A 19753-nucleotide genomic window follows, 5' to 3' on the forward strand; every position below is an offset into this window, starting at 1 on the left:
CGCAGCACTGGCTGTTGCGCTCACTGGCGGAGTGGATCATAGGAAGTAAGATATTCCTCTGTGTCTCTCCTCCTCTCCATACATCTGCCTTTCCACTAAAAATAAATAAATCTTAAAAAAAAGAAGTCATGTATATCATCTTACTGATCTATATATTAGACAATTTATTCTCAATAACTTGAGAGTGATTCTTCCCAAAATTATTAATAATATTTGCAGCTTAATAGCTTTTACGCAGCAACATTGTTTAACTTTAAACTGTTATTATTCATCATTGTTGTTAATGAAAGTAAGTTTCTAAAATGCAAAACATTTGATGATATATGTTTCTCTTGTGTAGGAGAAAAAATGAGAAACTTTCCTATTACTGAACATTATGTCACAATTATTGTTTAGGGATAATGAAGTTTAAGTTAGATATCAATTATATATTCAAACTTTATGTCTAATATATTTATTCTTCAGAATAAAATTTTACATATTAACCATTGCAAACATAGAAAGGAAGAAATAAAGTAATTGTAAATATTTCCTAGGAAAACGAAGGTGCTGGATTTCAAACACATTTGCTTGTATCTGCTCATGCATTTGTCTCCAACTACTTAATTCTATATCTGCACTGTTCAAGTGATTTAAAATATTGGTCTCATTACATAGGCAATTAAAAGTAATTACTTTCTTAACTGATATTTCACCAAACTGATTGACTCTTTTGGAGAAAATTTTGCAATGACAATTACGTTCCCCACGATTTCCATAATGTGTGCAGAATTTATGTGCTTAAACTCCTGTTTACAAAATGCTGATTACAAATAACACATAATTAGGATATGCTGTAATCATCTTAAACAAGAATTCTGAATCACAAATGCTGATATGTGTTTTATTAATTACTTTTTTGAAAGAATAGAAAATGATTATGTAACAGTTGGATGATGCTGAGCATTATTTAATCTCTTTGATTATGCCAAAACCAGTTTACAATATTGCACTGATTCTAATTTCTCAAAATGACTATTATGTTATGCTGTTAAAATATGAATATGACAATTTTTAATAAAATGACAGATAAAGTAGATTCTTTTACATTCTACAAAAGAGTTTCTGGTTACATTCATAGCTCTGTCCCATGGATATGCATGTGATCTTTCTATTAATGTTATTTAGAATAGAAGCTTTTCCCCATTCTCTCTATTCAGACTTCATTCACAGCTTTAGTGTAATCTTCTAAGCTTCCAGTTAAAATCTGCCCTAGAGTGTAGTGCTCCCCTTTCTGTTAATTCCAGCTAAGTAAAATAATACTGTTCTTTTTGTCCCATAACAAAGTATCCCAAGTGAGATACAGGTTCCAGTAATGTCTATCACTTCAGAAAGCTGCATACTATACAAAAGCTTTATTTTTTTAGTTTTGGATTGTAATAATAAAATTAGATATAAGAGGAAATTAATGGGGGTGAGAGTGGTGGCTCAACTTATTAATTCCCCACATGCAAGCACCAGCTTCCCAAATAGGTGGCAGTTAATGTTCTGGCTGCTCCCCTTCCCATTCAGCTCATTATCTGTGGCCTGGGAAAGCAGTGGCCATGAGCCTGAGGACCCTATATCAAAGAGAGATGCCTGGAAGCAGATCTGACTACAGGCTCTGGATTGACCTGACTTCGGCTATTGCAGCTATTTGGAGAGTGAACCAGCAGATGGAAGATCTTTCTGATACCCCTTTCGTAAATCTTCCTTCTCAATAAATATAAAATAAGTTTTCTTTTTAAAGATAACATTTATAAAACATAAAAACCTCCAATGAAGGTGTTTGCTGAGCATATTCAGAGTTCATAATTTGTCTTTTCTACATTAAAACTGTGAGGTAATAAAACATAATGTGAGGATTTTCAAATGTCCAATAAAACATACAACAACCACATGTATTTTTTTTATTTTGAATTTCTGTACATTTATATTACTGGCCAAAACCATCAACACATAGGGCATTAGCTCCATGTTTACTGAAGAGTAGCTCTCAAAAAAGTCATTGTTAAATGCCCTAGTTGTTATCCTCATGTATCTATATCTTCCTTGCAAACATTTGTTATACCAGACAATATTGATTTGGTTATATTGTAGCCAAAACAATTTACTATTTGGTGAAATGGGAGAGTAGTGGCATTGTATTCATGATTGGATAACATCACTCAAGTTTCACTTTGATTCCCTAAACATTTAAATAATATTTACTTCCAATTTTTACCAAAAATAAACCACCATGTGTGTTTTGTCTATATGAATTAATCATTCCTGTTTTTTGACTCTCTTCACACAGTTTTGTAATCACCAAGTGCATCTTCAATTTATTTCTTATTTTTGTTTAAGAGTAAAGACTCAATACACCATGTATAATATCACCAATGATTTCAAAATATAGAACTGATCACAGTAATTGACTACAGCTCTAAAATTATGTTGCAAAGCTGAATTCATCTGCAGTGACAGCAATTTCCATCTAGCTTACTCTGATATAAAATGTGTCATTCATGGCTTTATAAACACTGTATTTGCAATTTTGAGTTCACAAAGGTTATGAAACATATAAAGTAATTTCAGTGGAAGCATCTTTTTAGAGATTCATCATACTATCATCAGCCATCTCCATAGTACAAGAAGTGTATATTAACAAACTGTCATGAATGTTCTGTATGCTTTCTATTGAAGACCGTTGTGAGAACACCCAGGTTTAGAAAAAATACAAATGTAAATTTTATGAGAAGCAACAACAGAGAAAATTTCTTCTTTAAATAAAGTAAATGTAGTAATAAGTGTAGCTAAGTTCTGTTTTTGTTTGTTTGGTTGTTTGTTTTACATTCTACCAAGGTTTCTTTCCTTTTTTTTTTTTTTTTTGTTTATTTTTTAGTTCACATGAAGTACTTCTGTATATTTGTATATTTCTGGGAACAATGTGGTATTTGAAGATATTTGTAAGTCCTACCGTAATGATTAGGCTGTCCAATGGTAATTTCCATCGCCACATCAACATTTTAGCTCTTTTGCTTTTGTTTCTAAAGTTGCTAATGGATTATTTTAAAGTATTCCAACACCCAGCATAAACTGATGATCCAAGAAAATTAAGCTTCATACAATCTTTCCTTACAGATTTGGACTCCTGGTCTAATGTCCTTTTACTAAGCTGTGAAACTCAGCTCATGCAGAGCTCATCTAGCGGCGACAACTGTCCGAGTTCCTCCAAAATTCATGCTCAAATATCAAGCCCATATGAGGCATGCGGGAGGTGATAACCATGAGAAATCCACTCACCTGACAGGATGAGTGACTTTCTTTGCAGAAAGATGAGAGAGAGAGAGAGAGAGAGAGGGAGAGAGAGAGAGACAGAGAAGTTGCCTATCTCCTAACTCACTGCGCAGATGGACATAATAGTCAGGGTTGGACCACATTCAAGTCAAGAACATAAAACTTCACCTGGATCTCTCATAGAGGTGGCAGTGGAGAGTCAGTGGGCTGTATTCTGCTGTTTTCCCAGACCCATTACAGATGGTAGAATTTGAAGTGGAGCATCCAGGATTCTAACCAGTAATCATATGGATACTGCTCTCTCATCCCAGCTAGCAGATTAGCACACTGAATCACCATATTATTCCAGGAAAGGTGCCTGCCTAAAAGGCTTGGAAAGAATGAGCGGTTTCTTTTATCCATCAAGGACAACCTACGAAGGCAGTAGGTTTATTCAAAACTTACTTTTGAGTTTTGGGTTATGATGTAGTATTTGCATACTAAAGCTGCAGCTTCTTGATTTTTTCTTTCTTTTTTTTTTTTCATGAAAAAGACACCTTCTTAGAACTACTGAGTGTTCTTTGCGGATATAGAGCCTACTTGCTCCTTGATCTTAAACTTCCCAGCTTCTAGACAATGAAAAATAAATTTTGGCTCTTTTTCAATTATCCAGGTCAAACAATTCTGATACTGTAGCCCAGGAAAGCAGAGACATCTTGAAATGCCTCAGCTAATTCCTCCTATTCAAAGGACAATTTTGGAGATGATGGCATTCTTGTCTGACATTTTTTTTTTTTTTTACCTTCCATACCTAACTGCATCAACCCCAATACTTTCTGGCACTCCTGGGCTTGTGATGAGATATTTGATGATGATGATGATCTCAGGGGTAAATGATAATGAAAAATACTTTCATGTCTTTAAATGTGAATAACATCTCTGATGGTATCCTAGGCAACAGAAGTGTTTTTTTTCTTTAGTATTATGATGCCCAAATAGTTGTACCACAGTTTTGAGACCTGTCATTCAGTAGTTAAGGAAAAAGGAAGAGATATTTTGAGTGTAGACATTACACAGTCTTCTGTTCTGTAGCTTAGATTTAAGTGTTGAGTTGTTCAGCCCAACTTAAATATCTTTTACTAAATAGCATATTCATTATTATACTTTTAGATTGACCAGAAAATAATACTAAAGTGGGTCTCCCTCACACTTCTCATCAGACGATATAAACATGTGTAAATTATACAATGCTTACATATTCCTATCATAGACATGGGAAGAAAAGGAAAATTGCATGAGAAAGTTGATTTGGGATATTCTCAAGGGAAGATTAGATGTTGAAATGGGCCCTGAAGAAAAGCATAATTCTTCCTTAGGAAGAATGAAATGATGATGGCAAAACAGTGGAGGATTCAAAGGAAAGGAAACAAGAATCTAAGAAGAACACTAGAACTAGCTTTTGTAATGGGAATACAGCTGACTCTTGTGTGCCAAGGGTTTGACAATCCTTAGGTTATGTATCTGAAGACTATGGAACAGGAAAGGCACTGGAGTTAAAGTGGTTTGGGGAAATCCATCCGGCAAAGTTTTTGGATGAGAAAAGCCAGTATTTCAGAAGACAGCCTTGAAGTGATAGGGCTTGGACTAGTGAGGAGGAACTATGGCCAGGAAGCTCATGAAGTGGGCTGAATGTTGAGAACAATCTGTGGAGGTTTGTGACTGCTCAAAGCTGTGTGTTCAAACTGACCCTCTCAAGCCAAGACGTCTGAGTCCCATAGCAGCCTTAGGAAAAAGGCTTGTTGGAAGAAATGCTCTAGTGATCACTGGATGGTTAGGTGAGGTGGCTTGAGCAGTGCCTGGCTTAAACACCCAGATCTCATGCCCCATCATTATTCTAAAGAGCTGAGAGATCAAGACAAGTCATCAGTTTCTTGGAATCTCTGTCCTCATTTAGACTGACAGACTTTGATTCTTGGTGACCTCTGACGGTCATTAAGTCACCAAAAGACTAATTTGTAAATCACAGGTTGCTAGAAATCACTTGCAGTCAGGAGAGAAGGCTGGCTAGTATTTTTCTTTTTTCTCCTTCGCCTCACTTTTCTCCTCCTTTTGATGGAAAGAAAAAAAAAATTGACTGGATGCTGTCTTTGAGCTGATGCAGGTACTCCAGGTAAAATCAACGATAGCACGTAAAAATATGCACTTTACTACTGGAGGGTTTCCGCTGCTCTATGAATGGATTGATTCTGAGTAGTGCTTCATATTCATATCTACAGAACATGAAAACACAAAGGTACCAAATTGTACTCTTTTATCATTTGCATTAGGCTCTTCTGTTCATTGTTAATTCGTTTAAAAACTCTGAAGCCCTGAAAGTGGTCAGCAAGTTATTTTATTATCCAACAAGCACTAAGTTCTCCCCAAACCTCAATGCATTGCTCTATGATCAAGAGATAAGAAGTTGGCACAATGAAGAGTTAAAAGCACTGTGACTGGTGCTGTTCAGCCTAACTCAAGTGAAGGAAGGATCAGTTGGAGCAGAGAAGCTAATAGAGGAGTGATCTGGGCCTGGCACAATAACTAAATCCCCATCTTACATATGCCAGGATCCCATCTGGGCATAGTTTGCGTCCTGATTGCTGCAATTCCTATTTAGCTCCCTGCCTCTGCTTGTGCTCTAGGAATAATAATAATAATAATAATAATAATAATGATAATAAAAATAAAGATTAAGAATGATCTGGAAAAGGAATTGTTTCTTTCACTTGACAGTTAGTGGATAGGGCAGGCATAAGACATGGAGGCAAATTTTGTGATTTGGAGTGGTGAGATGACCTGGTTGTGTTCCTTCATAGATATTGAGAGGCTTCCTGATAAAATTTAACTTGATGGTTATCAAAATACATATTATAGGAAAATGACTTCATCTGTAGATTCTGACACTAGCTTATGAAAACTGACTTCTGATCTGGCAGTTTGTATTTTCCTAAAAAGCATCATTTAACAGTTTAGCCTATTACACATTTATTCCTTACAATGTGACTTTGATGCTTCTCCCTTAGAGAAGTAGAATCCAAAACTTCTCTTAGAGAGTTATGTAGCTATTTCAACCAGCACAGCCTACTGAGAAAAGGAGCTGTGTAATTCTGCAAAGCTGTCACACCAAACAGACACAATTACTCCAAGGACAAAATGTGAAAATCTTTTATGCACTTCATGCAGTATGTGGCATAGTGATAATTATCAAAAAGTACCAGTGCCCTTGATCTGGAAGAAAAGTTTCATTGGAATGGAAATGTTACCACCGATAGTGATATATAAATGGAAAGCTGAGGATGCTGAGCCAGTCGGGACCTGCCATGTCAGTGAAATGTGGACACTGATGACGTTTCAGGCCATCAAGTATTTCAGACAGTTTTCAGCATGTCACAACTGAACCTTCTGTACATTTCAATCACAGAGCCTGTTCACATTCCATTATACCTAAAGCCCTTGCGTATGTGGCCAGGTAGTCATTGTACATGATATTTGAGTAGTTGTAGGTAACCAGAAAGTTGTTGAAATGTAACATTAATGTTATTTATTTCTTTTTATAATAGTTTTTCTTTCTTTCTTTTTAATAATCTTGCTTAGTTGATTAGGGTACAAATGATCAAGGGCTAAGGAAAATGGGTAACACCATTGTTTCCACACTAATATCATCACTTTTTGTCCCTGTATCTGGGCTCAGGGGAGAAACAAAGGGAGAAGCCCCATCCAGCTTTCTAACCATCCCAGGTCTCCAAGGTGGAGCATGCTGCAAGGGTTCCTCTCGAGCAGTTTTGATAGTTCAGTAGTTATGAATTGCTGCCAATCTGGCCATTCCAAGCACGATGAAATCTATTCAAAATCCACTGGCTGATATAGTTTCTTCATGGCTAGAGTTCTGAGGTGGCGGGATCTCCAAAGAAATTTCGTCTGAGGTGATCCCAGACCTGATTCTTGCGAGTGCTTGTCAGGGTCTGGCACCATTCGTTGCCCCAATAAACTTATGCACATGTTGGGGGTTGCAATTGCTGGGTTAGTTCTGTCTCCAGCTTTGTTTTCCATGTGAACCAATGGGTGTTATAGTCCAGCCCACTTCTGCCAACGTCATTTTCAGCCCTCACGCAAACCAATGGAAACTGCAGCCTAATTGGGGCGACTCCCCGTAAACCCCATCAGGCCTGTCCCTACCCTGGTTCCCATGCATGCCAGTATGTACCTCAGACTTATTCACTCTGTCCCACATCCCATTTAGCTCTCATACATGTCAAAGGGCATTGAAGCCTAGTTCAACCCAACCTACCCTACTATACAGCCCTCACACATACTTGTGGGTGCCGTCTGTCTAGTCACCCCTGCCCCAATCCTGGTTTTCATGCTCTCCAGTGGGAGTGGTACTCCTAGAGGGAGGTGCCCACTATCTCCCTACTAGGCCACTCCCACTTCTGGATTGTGCACTCTCCAGGTCGTTCTGAGGTTTAACTTGACAGATTAAGCTCCCAGTGCCATCCTCTGCCAGCTAATGCTTCGCAAAACCCAACCTACCCTCACCCGCTCCAATTTTTGCTTTCACCAGTCAGAACAGTCAGCCCAGCCTGGCTTTTCTCTGAAGTAGTTTACATGAGGCCCACAGATGTTGTAGCCCTGCTTTGACTGGTCTGCCTCATTCCAACTTATGCTCTCCAGTAGGAATGGTTGTCCAGCAGGGGAGACCACATTCTCCCTGCTGGCTTTATCTCCTCCCCACTGGTTCTCACGTGTGCTGTTTATATGCTGCAACCACATCTGGTAGGCTCACCATACCTTGTCATTCTGTAATGTGCACTGGTTTGTGTTGTGACTGAACCCAGACCAACCCATACCCTATTCTGGTTCTTGGATTCACCAGCGGGTGATGTGATCTAGTTCAGCCTGGTCTGCGCCGACCTATACCAAATGTATGCCTGTGGGTATCTTCCTCTGGGCTGGTCTGGGTTGCTCCTAAGCATGGTTTTTGTACTCATCTGCAGGTACTGCATCCCTACAGAGGAGTTTCCCTAGGCCCGCCATCAGAACCTCTCCCTATGTCAGAGCTTGTGAGTACTGCCTCTTATATGGACTAGCAAGTTCTCTTTGCTAGCCTTCAATCCATTCTGGTTCTTACAGTTGGATGTTTCAGCCCAGCCAAGGCTCGTCTATACCCAGACACTGCTCAGACATGGCTCACTAGGGGCAGAGACCTAGCCTAGTTCATCCTATATCTACCCAGGTTCTCCAGAGCACCAGATGGTGCTGGCATCTAGCCCAGTTAGGTACATCCAGCTCCAAGCCACACTTGTTTCAAGGGAGATTGCAGCCCTATCCAGACCAGAGCGCAGCCCCCACTCCAGACCTGCACTCTCCTGTGGGAACCCCAACCCAGCAAGTGTGTACTCTCATAGCTCCCCTACCTAGTCTATTCCCAGCCTTAGATTACGCGCTTGCTAGTGGTTGCTCTGACCCAGTTGGCTTAGCCCCTCACTTGTCTCAGCCTTTGCCTTTTGCGCTGTGGCCTAGTATCCCTGGCTTATGCTATTTAACATGAAATTATTTGAATAAGATTTTTAAATTTAATTATTTGAAGGCAAAGAGGACAAAACAGAGACAGAAAGCCTATACCATCTATTGTCTCACTCCCCAGATGCCTTCCTTATCTTTGTTGGGCTGGGCCAAAGGTGAAAAGCTTTAAGCCATAACTGCTACTACACAGGATAAGCATTTCCAGGAAGTTGGAGTAGAGAGCTGAGATGGAACTCAATCCAGCACTCCAATAAGGAAAGCAGGTGTCCAAGAGGGTATTAACTACTTACACAGGCAGGATAATTTTAGATAAATATATTATTTTAATATCTCTAATTATTTTGGAAAATCTTTTGAGTTGGGAGTAATTTCAGATTTGCCTAAATATACAATACCCAGATTTCCTATATATTGTTTAAAAATTTCCTCCTGTGGTAACTACTTACAAAACTTATTAACATATCACTGAATGTTAATGTTAGTATTGCTACTAATCCCAGACTATAATTGGATTCACACAATTTTCCCACTAGGTTCCTTTTATCTTGTTCCACAATTAGAGTACTATAACTCCCCTATCTGGAAATTTTGAGATTTTCTTTGTTTTCGCAATCTTCACAAATTTGGATTGATTTTATAAAAATGTTCAACTTAGTTCTGCCTACTTTTCAGAAGCAGAGTTTTGTTTTCATACCTGTCAGGGAATATGTGGCATTCACAAGATGATTCATTGTTGGAATTAATCATGATCTCTGTACACACATACACTGTGCTCAGTGTTACCTTGTCTCACACAGAATACAGATGTCAAAAGATGCAGGGCTTGGAGGTGCACATGATGTAATAAGTCTCAGATTAATTTCCAGCTTCCTTACAAACTGATGAACACTCAAAGAACACATACACACACACACCGCACAGGTTCATGTATTCACAAAGACAAGCTTACACTTTCTCTTCCTTTGGCATAAATGGATCAGACATGTAATCAATGTTTTTAGGATCTGACAAAATCTCATACACTTACAGAGAAATACACAAAAACATGTTGTAGGAATTTACAAATTCAATTGAGCATTTTCATTCAGAATATGCTATATAAAATGCTATTACAAACTCAATATCCAACGGTGTCTATCACAATGACGGCCTCTTAATTAGTGTAGGCTAAGTGTAAATTTATCAACCTTCTATGAAGTAAGCACTTGCAGCCTCAGAGGACATGAAACCGGAAAGATTACACAATATCCTAGAATTAGAAACCAGTGACTTCCAGGTGACAGGATTATCATTCGGATCAAAAATGAAAAGATTAGAAATAGTTTTAAAGTTTTCAACTGAGTGAGTGTAATTGACACCCAGAGTGGAAATCTGGTTGCTTATTTGGCTTCTTAGAGACTTAATATTTCCATGGTGCCATTACATGCTGCATAATAGATATGCTATTATCATGTTTTGTGACTGAGAGGTTTATCCAGGACCAGTCATAAAATGTATGGGTTCAACACAAAGCGAATATGCAGGGCACTCATTTAAAAATCATAAGTGATGGTGAAACACTGTTAAGCATTGGCCTTGAGAGAATAGAAGCCAGGATATCTAACAAGCTATTTATTATACTTTCAAATAATTGTTTATCTGCCTCCTCCTCTGGATTTAATAACTAAACATTAGAAGACAGATCAACATTATTTGTGAGTCTACGGTAGCACCATACAATCCACCTTCCTGAACAGAGAGAAACATTTTACATCTGAGTGGTGCAATTTTGTAATCACTAAGCCTGTTGTTATTGACCAGCAAAAAGTGACTGGTGTAACCTTATTGGTAATGTTTACCCAGTTTTCTACACTTGAGATTTCTATGTAATTCTAGCATATATTGGCTGTCCATACTTTTCAACATTTTTTAAACTTTTTATGATACAGTTCCAGAGGCTCAGGGATTTCTTCTCCTCTCCCTGTTCCCTTTCTGCTTCCCTTCTGCTCCACTGATTTTCCCTGTATATTAGACTAGTATAGTCCTTCTATAATAGTCACAAGTCCACCATTCTGCTATTTAAGCATATCCTTACATTGTAGGTATAGGCAGTGGTAGGACGAAATTCTAAAAGTTGTCTTAAAACCTGACTTCTGAAAAAAAATATTAAAATCAAATGGCATTCAGACAGCTGAACTTTCAGTAATTTTCAATAGTGCATTTCATGCCTACAACAGTCCTATATTTTATAATGATGTAAGTAGTAGCACGAATGAACTGCTCTTACTAATGTTATCAGAAAGATGCCTAGACCAGGCCCCCCCCCAAAAAAAATGGAAACTATTCCATATTTATATTCTATAATGCTACTGGGTTATTTTCTGATATAACTTGGATTTTCCTGAATAGCGATCTGTGATTTTACTTCACTGAAAAACTAAAACAGAGCTTAGAGAAATTACATCTGCTGCATATTGAGAGGGGAATTCCAAACTGGGGGGAGACTGATGGAATGGAATTTTAATCGTATACATAAGTGTCATTCAAATTCTTGGATACTATTTTTTTTTCACTTTGAAAGAGTGTGTGTGTGTGTGTGTGAGAGAGACAGAAAGAGAGAGGGCGGAGTCAGAGAGAAAAATTTGTTTTCAAACATGCTGGTCTTTTCACAGACCAAATTAAAGCTGATGAAAAGAAGTCTATTTATGGAAAGTGGGGACACAAGTGTTTGCACCGTCACCCCCTGATTCCCAGGGTGCACACCACAGGGAATCTAGCCCTGAAGAAGCACCAGGAATCCAGCCAGGCACATGGAGATGAGAGGCAGCCATCTAAAATGGCCACTTTCACTGATGCACTGAACAACAATGAATTCTAGCTTAGTTTCAATCTTCCCATTTCCAAAAGAAATTCTCAGACATATTGCTAAAAGTTAAATAATTAGAGATTTATCTTACCACAAACTTTGAGAAAGAGCAAGATGGGAATTTAAGTCCATTGACCCCAATTGTGTACTGAAATACATTAAAAAGGCTGTCAGAGGTATTTAAAAAACTTTGCACTGTCTAAGAAATCTTAATATTAAAAAGAGTATCGGCTAAAATTACTAAATCTGCAAACAACAAGTAAATGTGGACTATATTTAAAGAAAAATGCAAAATGCTATCATGTTTATTTTAACATAGCTATTAAAGGGTGCATTAAAATTAAGAATAAAAGAAAAAAGAAGCATTGTTTATAATGGATGAAAAAGAGATATTTGTTGAAAGAACAAAGGAAGAAAGTAATATTAAATGTTGACATTATAAAACAAAATAAAAATAGAGGACATAAAAATCACACAGTTACACACCCTCACTTCTCTCTATATAAACATCTATATCATATCTATATATCTAAATGATACATGTCAAACACATAAGGACACACACATCTGTGGCTATGTATGGTTATATATGTAACATTTAATTGAATTTATCAGTGAAACATATATTAACAAGGGTAAGTAGTAGCTAACATGGAAGTAAGGTATTGGAAATGGACCAATCTGAACAATAATATGAATATTGAAAGAAACTGAAAGATTCTAAATGTTCTCTTAGCTCATGTTGAAAAGTCTAACATAGATACTTAAGTGGAACTGCAAATAGGCAGCAGAAATAGTTTAAAGGGGCAATATATATTTTTTAATTCCAATAAGGATCAAGAAGAGGAAAATGTGTATATTTAGAATCCAGTTATTCTTAAGAAAGGAAATAAAACTGTGTAGCTCTGATATGCAATTATGAATTCATTGTGACCCAATACTGAAGGTCAAAACTGAGACAAAACCCTCAAATTAGCCAGGGAAATGACAAGCAAAACTCAGAAGACACTGCCATCCCAAGAAAATAGCGGGGGAGAACATACATTTAAATTACTGAAACACACACACATACTTATTTATGGAAATATGTTTTTAGCAGCCTGCCAATCCATAATTCTATATTCGGTAAGACTGTCATTCAAGAATGAAAACACAATAAAGACATTTCTGCAGCCAGCAAGCCTGGGATGGAAACATTGCTTAGAGATGTTTAGGCTGAAGAGAACAGTGCTTATCAAGAACCAAATTATTTACAAAAGAAACGTGCCCTGTAAGAGGTAAAGAGCTAACATACATAATAGACTTTTAAAACAATTTCAAATATGCATACTTTTTGAATAAAAATATCACATTGCCTGACAAGATTTATAAAGTATTTTACATGGCAATAGTAGCATTAAGAACAGGTAAGAACTTGTAAAGAGTAAAAAGGTTTGATGCCTACAGGAATGAATGACTGTGTGTGTGTGTGTGTGTGTGTGTGTGTGTGTGTGTGTGTGAGAGAGAGAGAGAGTGAGGGAGAAAGAGAGAGAGAGAGAAAGAAAGAAATGAGAGAGTACAAGTGGATAAATGGAACGATAATACTAAAACAGTATTCATTCAGATAGAATAAGTAATAAATTGAAAGCAAAATAGTAAGATACTGAGAGAGATAAACTGTTTAGAAAGCATTCTCAACTGGTAGCAACACGTATAATCCTATTAACAGCATTCTGTTAAGTCTATTCTATAAATATTATGGAATTTCATCTTTCATATTCTGAAGAATTATTATGACGTTCAGTAAATAGTGCTCTTCAGTAGAGAAAGCGATGAGTGAATCTTGTTGCTCAATATCCCAGGGATGCACCCTTAAAAACACCATTCTACGTACTTTAGATGTACTTACAATTCTATCACACAGGTTGTAAGGATATTGAATTAAATACCACAATCTAATAAAATGTGTTTTACTGTTCCAACAAGACTGTAGTTGAAGTTGACCCTGCTGTTTTGAATCTGTGGTGTGTGTGTGTGCAGGCGTACATGTGTTTGTGCAGGACGTATAATGTGCTCTAGGATACTTCAGGGCCATCTGCCTCGCTTCCTGTGGAAGTGTTAGAAGCTTTAGCGATTTTTTTTGGCGGGAGGTGGGGAGGTTTCCTGCCATTCTGAAAGTCACCATCCTGAGTGTGTTTACACTTGTAGATAAGACCTTCAGGAAATAGCTGGGGCTGTGAGAATATAAGCTCTGTGATGGTATTAGTGATAGTTAAAAAAACCCTCAGAAAACTGATCTCTCTTTCTATCTCTCTGTCTCAAATGACTCATAATTATCTCCATCTCTCCCATGTGAGAAAGCAGCAACTTATCTACTAAGCAGAGTTCTCCCCAGTCGCAGAGTGTGCTGACCTCATGAGCTTGGAATCCCATCTCCAGAACTGTGAGGAACTTGGGTCTATTTTTAAAGGATCCCTGTCTATGAATAAATATCTCTTGGTTAAACCACCCAGTCTTTTACATTTTGTTACAGAAGCCTGATTGCACTAATACACTTACTATTGGATTTTCACTGTTTCAAATATAAGCAGTTGAAAAAATCAAATAAATGAATAATTATTATGAAAATAGTTTTATATTCCTTACTCCCAGATATATATAAGAGTGTAAAATTTACTCAGGATGGATAACCCGATTATAGTATCACTTACAACATGCAGCTAACTACGTGTTCTAAGTTATGAAATAAAAAAATGGAGCATTCATTTATATTTAGTATAAATTTGGTGGCATGATTTACAATATCCATAACTTAAAGAATGATATATAACCTATCATATTTCCAAGTGTGCAAAGGGAAAAAGTCAGTTTTTATTCAGGGCAATTTAGCTATCATCATTAAAATTGAAAGGCTGTTTTTGCTGATGAAATATTGCTCTTCGCTTACTGAAATCCACATTTATTTTTACTCAGTGCCATGAAGGTTAGAGTTGAAATATGTCTTTGCAGAGTACCTAAGAAGTAATGAAATATGTGACTTCATAAGAAAGGACGTGAATGATGATAATCACTCCTAACAGTGTGATCTCATAATTTACTTAATGGTGCTGGCAGAGCCACCATAATCTGCTGACCATTTCGAAAGTGTCAGGAAATGGTGTCAGGGGAAATATGTTGTCCTTCACATAGGAAGAAGATGGCCTTATCCACAGAATTAGTCATCTGGTGTTTGTGATGAATTTACACTCATCTTCATTGATATGCTTTTGCCCACTTCCCTTCCCCTATCAATAATTACTGAAACTCCTTTTTTTTTTCTAATAGATGGAAGTGAATACAAATGGAAATAATCAAAGCAAATAGAAAGAGTGAACTTATTTCTATTTTGCAAATATTTTTCATTGATTACAGACAATATAAAAAGAGTTAAAATAGTTCTAACATTGCTTGTGTTCAATAGCTTATCAAAGCATTTAAATTCTGTATAAAATATAGATGGTTAGGCAGACAAAATACAAATATTGTGTTAGGAAATATGTAGTAAGTTATTGAGGATCAGGTAAATGCAACAGCAGGTATTAGAAGAGAACTTTGGAAAGCATGTGCACTGTTAACAAGAGATTGGCATTATAAAATTACATGCCCTTTTGCTTAAATATGAGTATTTAAAATGTTTCAGGTGTAACAGAATTATAAATTTACATAAAACCAAACATTTGAGACAATTTAAATCATTCTGACACTAATAAAATCAAATAAACGAAACAAAGATCCTCAGATAACCAGGTAACACAGTTTACATCTAGAGACTTCTCATAAGTAATAAATACTATTGAAGGTAAAAAAATTGTAGAGCGTGTTTAACTAGCATGATCAGGAAGTTGTAAGAGAAAGAGGACTTTGAACTCTTGGTGAGACAAAATACTGAGAGATAAAGAAAATTAGATAGAAATAGTCTATTAAAAATGTAGAAATCTGAGAGACAATGAGATAAAAGATTTGCTTTGGTTTCTACAATAAATATTTTGAGTAGGAAGTTTTCATGCGAGACCTGTTGGAAATGAAAATATGAATCATTTATTTAGTATTGAAGATAATAAATTTAGAATTTTATAGAGGAATTTTTAAACATTTATCATTTTCATTTTTTTTCATGATACAGTTCAAATGGCTCAGGGATTTCCGCGTTCATCCTCCTTATCTGCCCCCTCCGCCATTGTTTTACTCTATATTATTACAACAATATTGTCCTTCAACAACGATCACAAATCTGTTATTCTATTAGAGTGTATTATGATATATTAGGTATAGATAATGATAGAATGTCCATGAGTCTACTTTGAATACATACTTTACAGTTTTATTGGACGTCCACCTTTGTTTTGAGAGTAAAGACGAATGTTGCAATGCAACTTCTTTTGTCAGCATGCTAGTCTCCATTACACCTTTCTTCTAGATGCAAATACCCTATGCATCTCTTGATCTTAAATTTTGCATGAAGATTGACTTATATCAAACTATATATGACATTTGTCCTCTTGAGATTAGCCTATTTCACTGAGCATTATGGTCTCTAACTGGGACCATTTTGTTGCAAATGGTAGAATTTCATTCTTTTTAATGGCTGAATAGTATTCCATTTGGTAGATATTAAATTCAGAATATTCAAAACCAATTATTAATCATATTGCAGCCTATTTGTTTTTCAGGAGTATTTGGAGAAAGGACCTGGCAAAGCAACATAAATAATACTTTATCATTGAGTTATCAAAGTCATGTATCCATTTCTATCACAATGTAACTAAAGTAGTGAATTTAGTACAGAGTCTTCAAAGAAGTAGGAAGACAGATTTCTAGGTGCCATGTGAAAACAGAATTATAAAATTCTATATGAAGATGATGCATCTGAAATGTTGGCTATAAAATAACTTTCAGTTTATTGATAATAGGATTCAGTTTTGCCTTTATTATAAAGATGTAGGCAATTTTAGAACTTCACTTTCCATTTTATATTCATCATTACCCTCATTCTATAAATAGCAATTGATAATTAAGAATGCCTAAGATGCTTTCAAGTTAACATTTAGTAATCAAACTCCATGCTCCTTGACAAAATTGTTCCCGTGCTGGGGCAGATGCTTTGGGGTTGTGAGTTAATCCTCCACCTATATGGCCAGCATTCCATGTGTGCACTAGTTTATGTCCCAGCTGCTGCACTTCAGCCCCAACTCCCTGCTTACGGTCTGGGTAAACATCAAGGAGACCTCAGATCCTTGGGCTTCTAAATCCACCTGCGAAACTCAGAAGAAGTTCCTGGCTCCTGACTTCAGACCATCTTAGCTCTGGATATTGTGGCCATTTGGGGGAGTGAACCAGCTGGTGGAAGACTTCTCTTCCTGTCTCTTTTTCTCTTTGTTAAAATCTGTTTTCCACATAAAAATAAATAAATCTTAACCAAATAAAAATATGCATGAGTTTACAATTAGAGAACTTGTCATATCCAAAAGCAATACCAAGAGTTACATTAGTCTATACTTATGTCTTTCAGCATCTAAGGTTCTATACAAGACCAACTGTCTTGACTAACAACCTAGTTTGGATATATTGGACTTAATATATTAGTTGAAAATTTCAGTCCTGTGTTTATTTACATATTGTCAGATATTAAAATGCATGCAAGTCATTTGTGTAGTTTCACTATATTAAGCATAATAAAGTACTCGATATTTGACTAAGCCTTACCTAATTCCATCCAGTTTGTCATTTTTCATATCAATAGTATATAATATTTTCTCTTTGTATCATAAAACACATATAAATATGTTTCTTTTAAATAATTCCCTGCATCCCAAATTAAGGGACAAATATGTAGAACCATGCCATACTCTAATTTTCTTTTGTTGAAATTATAAAATGTCATTTGTGATTGATTCTTTAAATAACTTGCAATCCTGTAGCACCTGCTGTGATGCTACATTTTGAACTCTTTTCATAACTAAGACAATAATACCCAGGAATGTGAACACAGATATTCCACATTTGTTTCTTTTTTCTTATAATGAGTGCTTCCTGAAACATTTAATTTGCTCAGCATGGAAGTACAAAACCTTTTCTGCTTGCTTCTGCCTCAGATAGTTCTAAAGGGTCACTCTAACTTTGCAACTCTCCATAGGACTGACTGGGGCCATGGTTCAAGCTGCATCTATTTCATTTTCTCTGACAAATTATGCTTCATTTATTTTTCCAATGTCTTATTTCTGGGAGATCTCATTAAAGCCTCTTGAATGTAAATTTCAGAGTCTGTTTTCCAACAGCACAACATAGGCATTTCATTGTAAAAGATGCCAGGAACTGTGTGATAACGTGTGATTGTACAGGTAGACTGCACACCATCGGCCTGCACAAGACTACATCTTGTCTCCATGTTATGTATGAATTCTTCCAGACAACGTAGAGTGTGATGGTTAAATTCCTTGAGTATTAAAGTTTTAAATTAAAATAGGGTGTGGAGTGTTATTACATGTTAATTCACCAGTGAATTGAATATACCAGGCATTTGAGAAATTTGCGGAAAATCAGAATTACAAAAATGATATTTGTGCTTGTGTTGGGGTGTATGTGATTAGTTCATTGGAGAAAGAACAAAATTGAGCTTTGAAAACCACCAGTTTTATTTGAAATAAAAAGATATGACTATTTTAATCACCCATAAAATGTTTCTCATCTCAGTCAAGCTACTTAATGCTATGGATTGAGCCCAGGATTGCTTAGAGAGAAAACATAAGACTTAAAACAAATGACTACTTAGGCATTTAAATGTGCTATACTAATGTTGTTAGGAGTGGAAACAATTGGGTTCTTGATGTATGTAATAAAAAACTGATCTTAAAAACTTGAGAGTTCTGAGTCACAAATCTTTTATATGTTCTGGATCTCTAAAAATAGCTTAATACTTTAGATGACAGAAACTTAACATTGTTTTGTAAAATAAACACGCTCTCATCCAGATCTATACTCATTGCTCTTTAATAAGTTAAACAGTTTAATTCACACCATAACATAACAGATCAAAGGGAATATGCTGCACAGAAGTTGTGAAAACCTAAGCAACATAGATGGGTATGATACCAAGGTTCCTGCACAAAGAGTGTCATAGAACACTTTGTTTCACAAAAGAGTGATTATCATCAGTGGCTTGTTCTTTTGTTGCAGGATATAAATTTTTATAAAGTTCTAGAAATGGGTAGAGGGCTAATGGAGACTTTAAACAAATAAAACTTTATTTATTTTCATTGGAAAGACATCTATACAGAAAGGAGGAGAGACAGAAAGATCTTCCATCTGATGATTCACTCTCCAAGCGGCCACGACAGTCAGATTTGAGCTCAATCCAAAGTCAGGAGCCTAGTGCTTCCTCTAGATCTCCCACATGGGTGCAGGGCCCCAAAGCTTTGGGACATCTGTGACTGCCCTCTCAGGACATAAGCAGGGAGCTGGAAGGGAACTGGATCGTACAGAATATGAACCAGTACCCACATGGGATCCTGGCACATGGAAGGCGAGGACCTAGGCCACTAGGATACTGCACTGGGCTTGAGGCATTTCTGTTCAGAGGTATTTTAGCTCTTGCCAGCTTAAGGATTAAGCTTAAATTTTAAGTTAACCTTAATTAAAACTGAAATAAAAAATGGAATAAAAATGGAAAAAAATAGAAATACTAGAAATCACATGGGGGCTATTGAAAACACAGAGCAAGGGCTCAGAGAAATGGGGAGCGTATATCAGAAGGACAGATAACTTATAGGCCAAAAATTTTGTGTGTGATAGCCCTGAAATCCTTGTATGTAAATGATGACAAATTTCTAAGCAATATTATCATCTCTAAGAAATTCAATTGCGTATTTTTTTCTTTCTTTTTTTTTTGATGGAGGGTTATATATTTTGGGGCAAATCATATTGATATTGAGCAATCTTGTTTTGAATACTGCTCTGTAGTACTTTTAGGTAATATAAATAAATAAATGTAGTTGTATATGTACTTATCCACATTGATATAGCTATCCCAAAGTAGTTTTTCAGCAGATAATTAAA

This window comes from Ochotona curzoniae, unplaced genomic scaffold (genome assembly GCF_017591425.1).
Source record: "Ochotona curzoniae isolate NIBS_2020 unplaced genomic scaffold, NIBS_Ocur_1.0 contig_2210, whole genome shotgun sequence".
NCBI classification, from domain to species: domain Eukaryota; kingdom Metazoa; phylum Chordata; class Mammalia; order Lagomorpha; family Ochotonidae; genus Ochotona; species Ochotona curzoniae.